Source organism: Peromyscus eremicus, chromosome 17, assembly GCF_949786415.1.
Source record: "Peromyscus eremicus chromosome 17, PerEre_H2_v1, whole genome shotgun sequence".
NCBI lineage: Eukaryota > Metazoa > Chordata > Mammalia > Rodentia > Cricetidae > Peromyscus > Peromyscus eremicus.
The window spans coordinates 14,604,137-14,613,130 of record NC_081433.1 but is presented as its reverse complement, the minus strand read 5'-3'; positions in this window follow the sequence as shown (position 1 = coordinate 14,613,130).

Sequence of the window (8,994 nt, the reverse complement as noted above, 5' to 3'; positions counted from 1 at the left end):
GAGAAAAATATGATTAAAATATATTGTATGATAAAATTATGTTTTATACATTGAGTGAGAGACCTTAGAACACCTGGCCCTAAATGGGATGTTTCCATCAAGTCCCTCCCCTCAGGGCTCAGAGAACTGAGGTAAAGGAGGCAGAGAGGCTGTAAAAGCCAGAGGGGATGGGGACATCGAGGAATCAAGGCCATGGAGACACACCAGGGCTGGTGCCCATATGAACTCACAGACTGGGCAGCATGCACAAGTCCTGCACAGGTCTGCATCAAATGGGGTCCTAGAGCTGAGAGGAGAGGTAGATACAAACTCCCATCCCTAACCCAGAAACTATATCCAATTGATAGCCATTTGCAAATGAAAAATTCATTTTCTCCAAGGGAGTCTCACTGGGGATACAAACCACTTTTCAGGAAAGGCCCCATGCCCAAGCAGCAGATAGCCAACACAAAACAAACCCAATGGCACCTTCGGAGGGTCTTTGTTTCATAATGTTGTGAGGGCATTCTTTTTTAACCTTACAGGTCCTTTGCATATATATTAGGGCTTCTGGTTTTGATTTTGATGGGATTCCTGTGTGTGCAAACTTGTGTGTGTGTGAGAGTCTATATGTGTTTCTTGTGCTTTTTCTTTGGCTTTTTTTCTTTTGGTTATTTTGTCATACTCTGATTTGTTTTTTATTTTACTATTATTCCCTCGTCGCCTGTTTGTTTTCTAAGGAGAGACAGAAAGGGTGTGGATCTGGGTGAGAGGAAAGGTGGAGAGGAACTGGGTGGAGAAACTGTAATCAGAATATATTGTACGAAAAAAATCTATCTTCACTCAAAGAAAATATGTTTTTCATTTTTAAAAAATTGAGAAAAAAAACCCCAAACAATAGATACTCAGTATGTTACAATTTAATGTGAACTCTCTGTGGCTCTGCTTTTCTTGTTTGGGTAGTCGAAGGAGAAAACAGACAAATAAAAATGACCATCTCCTGTCAGTCTTCCAATACTTGTTGCTGATATGCATCAGGAGATGGGTGATTCATGGAGCAATCGTCCCAGACCACCTAGGTGGGCGAGGGAAGACCTTGCTGGATCGTGGTTCACAATGAATTGTAGGAAGGGATACTGAACTTTGATCGAAATACTAGACTCCGGACCACTTAAGGGTAATCTTTTCATACTACAATCTAGCAAACTGTTCTATTAACCATAACCACATACATGTTTTCTTAATGCTTAGAGTCCCATGTTAGTCATAGGTCATTTCTTTCTGGTGGTGCTACAGATTGAATCCAAGGCCTCATCCATGCTAGGAAAGCGCTCTGCCATTGAGGCACATCTCTATCCCACATATAACATTCCAGACGCATGCTACATACCTTCTGATAAGGACAGAAATGAGCAGAATTTAGCAGGCTGACTGAAATAAGCCGCCATTCAGTGGAAAGGAAACTGGTGTGTCTCTATTAGCTTTTGTTCAGTAAGAGCTGGTTGAACAAAGGAAACCCCGCATTTCCTGACAGGGAAGCAGGCTTCCAAGTTGAAGTATGCAGATGACTGGGTTCCCTTCCCTCCTCAACACACCAAAATGAAAACTCTGTGTGAGTGGAACTAGCTCCAGATTTAATCTAATCATTTCCTTGAATTTGAATGGGGTACATGGCTGAAGACTATCGAACTATGACCCCTGGCACCTGCAGTTCCCCCAAAATCTGAGGCAGGAGGATGGCTTGAGCCTACTAGTCTGAGACCAGCCTGGGCAACATAATAAGACCCCACCTAGCAGCAACGTCTGGAAAGATGAGGTCAGCGTTCTGGGATGGCTTGCTTCTCCGAGATAATATTCCTTTTAAAACTCTTTACTCATTACTGATTCTGTGATTATATTTTCTGGCTCATGAAGATGAGCGGTTAAACACAGACTTGTGTTATGGTCTGTATTTAGAGATGAACAGAGATGGAATTATAGAAGGACCCAGTCTACCTGTACATCATAACATGCATTATGATTATAATCGTAATATGCCTCTAATTTGTGTGTGTGTGTGTGGGGGGGGGCAGCTACCTGATTATTTCCCTTTCACCATGTTCCCAAATCCCTGAGTAGTTGTGAGTAGAATACGTGGTGTGAGAATCATTTTAAGAAAATAAGAAGATGGGCCCGTTTTCAAGGCGTTTAAAATGCTTGTATAGGGCCTGGGTTTTAGCTCAGTGGTAGAGTGCTTGTCCAGCATGTGTGAGGCCCTGGGCTTGAACCTTTGGAGCTAAGAAGCAACTCACAAAAGTTTACAGATAAACTGTAAAAGCACCCGTGGAGGAGGTGGAGAGAAGTGGGTGTGGGTGTTCTCAGCGACCAAGAACATCACCTCCCCTTAATAAAGCCACGTTTTTCCAGAAACCAGCTAAGTAAACGCTTCTTCGTAGCCGCCAACAAAGGAAAATTAATTACTCTAACGTCCACAGGACATTATCAAAGAATAAAATGAAAAGCAACATGATTTTACAAGCAAGGCTTCTGTGTATATCTAGGAATAACGTTTGGTAGGAGGAAATCCCGACCCCAAAGCTGCACTTGTGAACAAGCTTTCTCTATCCGGATGGCAGGGTGGTGCTTCCTCGCGAAGCTGTGCCCTCCCACCGACTCACTTTCCAAAGGTGCCGGTCAAGTTCACGCGTGGAAGCCCGGCCCGGCCGTAGTCAGTCAGCCTAAAGCTTGTTACTGACGGCCATTGCTGATTGTTAGTATCCCAGAAAGGTTTCTTTGGGGGAAGTTACAAACTTAGGTCGCAACGCCGAGTTTCCAAAAGTCCCAACCTGAACTCCACTTCTGAGCCTATGTGAGTGCCGTCAGTCGGCCACGCCCGCTCCAGGTGCCCGCCTGGGTCCTGGGCCACCTGCGCTCCGGGGTCCTTACCTCTGGTCCGGTCTGGCTGGCACGGTGGAGACGAGTGGGGAGCCTCAGCGGCCACGGGGAAGCTGGGCGAGCATCCCGCGTCCCGCAGCTGCACGCCCGTGTCCGGCACTCTGGCACCCTCCCGGGCCGCCTGGGACCACGCCCCGAGGCGGGCTCTCAGAGGGCGGGGGTCAAGCGCAAGAAGTCCGCCCTACACTCCCCCCCACCCCACTTCTGGGCAGAGCATCTTCCTTTCCTGCCTGTCCCTAGCTTGCCCTCCAGCCACCGGGCAGGAAACTTGCAGGAAACCCTGGGGCCAGAGGCCCCGTGAGGAGGTGTGGTCGCCTCCCGCGCAGGGTCACTCAGCACATACTTATGCCCATAGCCCGCCTCCCACTGCCGAGACCCGGGGCTTTAAGGGCAAGCTAGCAGCCTTCCTACACTTCACAACCATTCACTTCTTCCCCAGGGTCATTTTCTTTTGGGGGAGTGGGGGAGGACCACAAGAAAAACCACTAAAGTGGCATGGGTGAACACACATCAGGTAAAGTGCATTTCCCTTTTTCTTCCTCTGGAGACAAACTTGGTTAATTAAATTAAAAAACAAATATTTTTTTAAAGTCTATTCTGCAAATGTTATCTTTCTAAAAGAATTGGAGGATAAGTTTCCCACGGTTTAACAGCTGTGCTCGTCACCCAGTGACGTGCAGTGAACTTTCTTTTACATAAAACGAACCACTTCACAGACAAAAATCAATGTCTGGTAATACAAAGAAGAGCACAGCCTCTAGGGCGCCAGCACCCCGCAAGAGGTATTAGGAAATTCTGGAGGAGGGAAGCATGTTAGGACTGAATTGCACGAATTCACCGTGCATGTGTCAAACCCACGTGACTTAATAAGAGTTGGATGTGGTGCACATGACTGCAATCCCAGCAACTGGGAAAACTGAGGCTGGAGGATTTAAAGTATCAGGTCAGCCTGGGCTACATAAATGAGACCCTGCATCTGAAAGTGGGTGGTGGGAATGGCAAGATCAGTGGTAGAGATCTTGCTTAGCAAGTGTGAGTAGGAAGCGAGGGGGAGCAGATGATTTGTTTATAAATGTCACCTAAATTTCTGAAAGTCGTAAAATATGCCATTTGCTAAAAGTTGATCTTAAAAGACAGCACACTTACATGTCATCAGAGTTCAAGTTTTTCTTTTTAATTTATTTTATTATTTATACAGTATTCTGTATGTGTCCCTGCATGACAGAAGAGGGCACCAGATCTCATTACAGATGGTTGTGAGGCACCATGTGGTTGCTGGGAATTAAATTCAGGACCTCAGGAAGAGCAGCCCCTGCTCTTAAACTCTGAGCTATCTCTCCAGCCCCAAGTTCAAGTTTTTCTAAGAACTAATTAGCCAAGTGTCCAAGGAAGCTTTAGGGCTGTCATCCGTTTTCATTGTCATCAAAATTCTCTACTCCAATATTCATTCATCAACTGAAGTTAGGATTCCTTTCAAATACATGTCATATAGTCTCTGGTACCACTGGTTTTGAGAACAAAAAAAATGAAACTCAATGGAGGGCCTGTGGATAGCTCAGCAGGTTATCTTGCTGCCAAGCCTGATGATCCCAGGTAGCCCTGGGTTGTTTAATCCCACCTTTTTCAGCTATAAAAGGTATATAACAGTTATAGTAAAGTTTTGTGGGGCTTGAGAGCAGCATAAACTGCACCTTGTTATATATTAACCTTTCCAAATACACTCTCAAAAAAACTCACTTTGGGTGTGACAAATCTGACATGCATTTTTAAAACAGCAGCTTTATTGAGATGTTTTGCCATTTTTATATTAATTATAGTTCATGACAAAGTGACTGTCCTGGCTAGTTTTATATCAACTTGATACAAGCTAGAGTCATCTGAAAGGGAACGTCAGTTTTTAAAAGGCCTCCATAAAATCAGCTGTAGGCAAGACTGTAGTGAATTTTCTTAATTAGTGATTGATTCGGGAAGGCCCAGCCCATGGTGAGTGGTGCCATCCCTGGGTTGGTGGTCCTGGGTTCTACAAGAAAGCAGGCTGAGCAAGCCAGTAAGCAGCACCCCTCCATGGCCTCTGCACCAGCTCCTGCCCTGTTTAAGTTCCTGCCCTGACTTACCTCAGTGATGGAATGTGCTGAAATAAACCTCCACCCCCACCCCACCCCATGCTGCTTTTGGTCATGGTTTTTTATCCCAGCAACAGAAACCCCAACTAAGACGCTGTATTACTGTCTTTATTAGACAAATATGATAAAAATCTTTTCTGAAATAAAGGCAACATTAAAGGAAGGAAAATCTTTTTGAAGGACAGTGGTATGATTTCAGTACCAAACTCAAACTGGCTTTTAACATGTACTGAATTCTGGCTGAGGATGTAGCTCATGAAAGAGCATTTAACCTAGCACATGCAAGGCACAGGGTTCTAACTCCAGCACACTGAACTCTCTTTCTGAATCAGCAACTCTTCCAGTGACCTCTGCAACTGTAAAATTTTTACACTTAATAACCATCTGTATACAAGCTGGGCGGTGGTGGCACACGCCTTTAATCCCAGCACTCAGGAAGTAGAGGCAGTCGGATCTCTGTGAGTTCGAGGCCAGTTTGGTCTACAGAGCGAGTTCCAGGACAGCTAGGGTTGTTACACAGAGAAACCCTGTCTTGAAAAACCAACCAACCAACAAAAAAAACCCATCTGTATACAAATGTTCTTTATTCTAATAAGCAATGGTCTAGAAATCATAACTCGATGATTTCACATCAGGGCACAAGGAAGAACATAGATGACCCAATTTTCACACTATAATAACAGCTTGTGAAAGCAAGATCTTACATGTGTGCAATCTGACTTTTCAGGAGTACCTCCTACATTCTAAGACATATGGCTCATGTCTTAGAATTCGAGTAACAGGGCAGACCTCAGACAGGTTGAGCTGGTTGAGAAGCCTCCAGGAAGGAGGGAACTGTTAAGCCGGAAGGCATTTAGTGAAGTTCACACTCATTTAGAAATGTACTGTGTTATGTTCAATGAAGTAGGGCAGCGAGGATTTGAAGGGATTGCTACAGGACTGACTGTAGGCTGTGAGGGAGTGAAGTTCCCAGTGCATGTGTGTTTTGACATGGGCACAGCTTGTGGAGGACCCCGAAGCCAACCGGACTGTCATAAACTGGCAAAGCTGTTACCCATATGAGTCAGGCTCAAGAGGAACGGCAGTTTTCCTTGGGAGCCTGAATATGAGTATTTATGAATGACTGATGAGTGTGTGCAAAGACTAACAACTGCTGCTTCCTCCTCCTGATGTTTAAGGCCCGAGACTTCACCTGCAGAGATGAGACTGGAGACTGGCTAACTCCTCCTGCTCTAGGAAGCATGCTGAGGTTTGTGGTATGGCCCATACAGAGGATTGTTATTCGGCAACGAAGAAGAATATGCTATTGGCTTGTGTTCTCCACGGACTGACCTCAGGATGGTGATGTTGAGTAACAGGAACAAGACAAAAATCCAGTCAAACTTTTGATCCCATTTATAGAAAATTCTACAAAATGTAGACTCTTGAATAGTGACAGAGAGCAGATCAATGGTTGGTGAGAAAGCAGGGTGAGAAGGGGAAGGCTGGTCATGAGGCAGAGAATAAGGTGGTAGGAGAAAAAAATCTTTGGGGCAAGCACAATATGGTTTTACAGATGTATGTATGACTAGTTCAAAACAACAAATTTCATACTTGAAACTGTGCAGCTTACTGAATGTCAATAATGTCACACAAACTGTCAGAAAAAACTGGGAGAATGGTATACACCAAACAGACAATTCTTTGAGGAATATCATGTCTAACCTGCAGTCTAGGGGCCACAAGTGTGCTAGAACAGCCATGAACTGTTCCTGTTACTCAACATTGTTGTCCTGAGGCAGTTCATGGAGATCTTGAGTCAGTGGGTGTTCTTTTTTGTTGCTGGGTAACGGTCCATTGCATGTGTCATACCACAGTTTGACCATTTACCTTTAATTACAGACTAAAACCATAAACTTAATGACAAAAAACCCATGCTGAGGTTCTGGGCTGCGGTGGGAAGGGTTAGAGCACTCTACCTAGTCCAGCGTCACTGTACACGTCATCTGTGTGTGTGTGTCCTTCCTTCCTTCATCCTCCACCCTAGCCAGGGTTCTGGAACACAAGCCACATAGGATGTGGCAACTGACCATATTTAAACTTAAAGCAGCTCAGTATTTTCTTGTGGCCCCAAAGCAACAGTTAAAATAACAAGACAAAATATAATTAATTATATGAGGCAGACAGTAACTTTTACAGACTTTAAAATAGAGCTATAGATACAGGGAACAGGTTTTTCTAGGGCAGGTGGGATGGTGCAAGGTATGGTATGATTTAGGTTATTGTGGGTGAGTGGAAGTCTGTTGTTTGAAGATGATTATAAGATGGTCTTATAATAAAAAACCCAGAGCCAGATATCAGGGTGAAAGCTGAAAGATCAGAGAAGCAGAACAGCCAGCCACTAGTTCTTACCTCTACAAAATCCTCAGCCTAGAGAGAGTTCTTATTTCCTCATACCTTATATACCTTTCTCTGCCCTGCCATATTACTTCCTGGGATTAAAGGTGGGTGTGCTTCCCAATCAAAGGCATGAGATCTCAAGTGCTGGGATTAAAGGTGTGTGCCACCACTGCCTGACCTTGATGTCTAATCTAGTGGCTGGCTCTGTCCTTTGATCCTCAGGCAAGTTTATTAGGGTACACAATATACCATCACAGAAGTCAGTACGGAAAGAAAGTCTAGACAGACCAAGGCACATGCCAGAAACAAGGACTTCTTCATGCGTGGTCCCGCCTCTTCCACGTACTGACATTTTCTGTCACTTGGGACTGGACTATCTTTATCGGGCTCTGCTACAAAGCCTCTGGAGTCCACCATCAAAACAGCAGGCTCCAGAGATTAACTAAGAGCACTGGCAACAGTCCATGGTGTTTGGGGGTCAATGAGACCTCACTTGCCAACAACTCCAAACGAGGAAACCCATTCTTGGCACTGGGATTTTCATTTGTTGCCCTGTGGTGTTTGCCACAGACTTGAATCAGAATGTGGGGAAATCAAGCTGGAACTTGGAAGCTTCCTCCCTACTTCCATAACACTGGATGGTTCTATGCATGCTACCTGAGGAGCAAAGGAATCACCAGTCTTACCCAGCTGTGGACCCTGAGAACTGTGACAATTTTTGGCCTGGCAAGACATGTCCACTCTTACAATAGGGGCACAAATGTCATGGGAGTAACACTTTCTGATTAACTTTAAGGCCTTCTGTACAAGTTGAAAATCCATACCTGGTACTGTTATCAGGGCTGAGAATCTATTCTTTGACAAATCATAGACCTGGGGACAGCTTACTACTATTACTCTACTAAGTGGGCATAGTATTAAATTGCCTCCAAATGACTTATCATTATACCCATAGACTAGTGCATCTCTCAACCTTCATCAGAGAAGCTTCTTTTTTAAGCAGATGACAATTAACAGAGACCTACAACTGGTCAAGGAGTAGAAACTATGAGACTGGAATTCTCAGCCCTGAACGTGATATCTGTATCATATCTTCTCCTCCCAAGACTGTGGGATCACAGCAGAAAGGGGGCTGGAAGATTTTAAGAGCCTGAGGCAGTGGATGACTATTAGGAATCTGGATATAGCAGGGCAGTTGCACACATGAATTCACATCAGTTGAGTCTGTATGCACAAGACCTGCACAGGCTCAAGCCATACCAAACCTCATTGGGGAGATGGGATTTGGGCACGAAGTCCCACCCCTGGCTAAGACGCTGTTGGCGATCTGTAGTTGCTGGGAGGAGAGAGTCGGTTTTCTTTAAGGGCACGGTCCCTTGTGGGTTAATCGCTCTTCGGTAAAGGCCACATATCCAGGAGTATATGGGGAGCAGAAACTGTACTTTATGGGTTTTAAAAAGAAAGGACAAAAATATCAGTGAGCAGGGAAGGAGGGGAGGGGATAGATCTGGGAGTAGAAGTGTGTGTGATTATGATCAAAATATGTTGAATGAAATCCTCATAGAACTAATAAAAATAA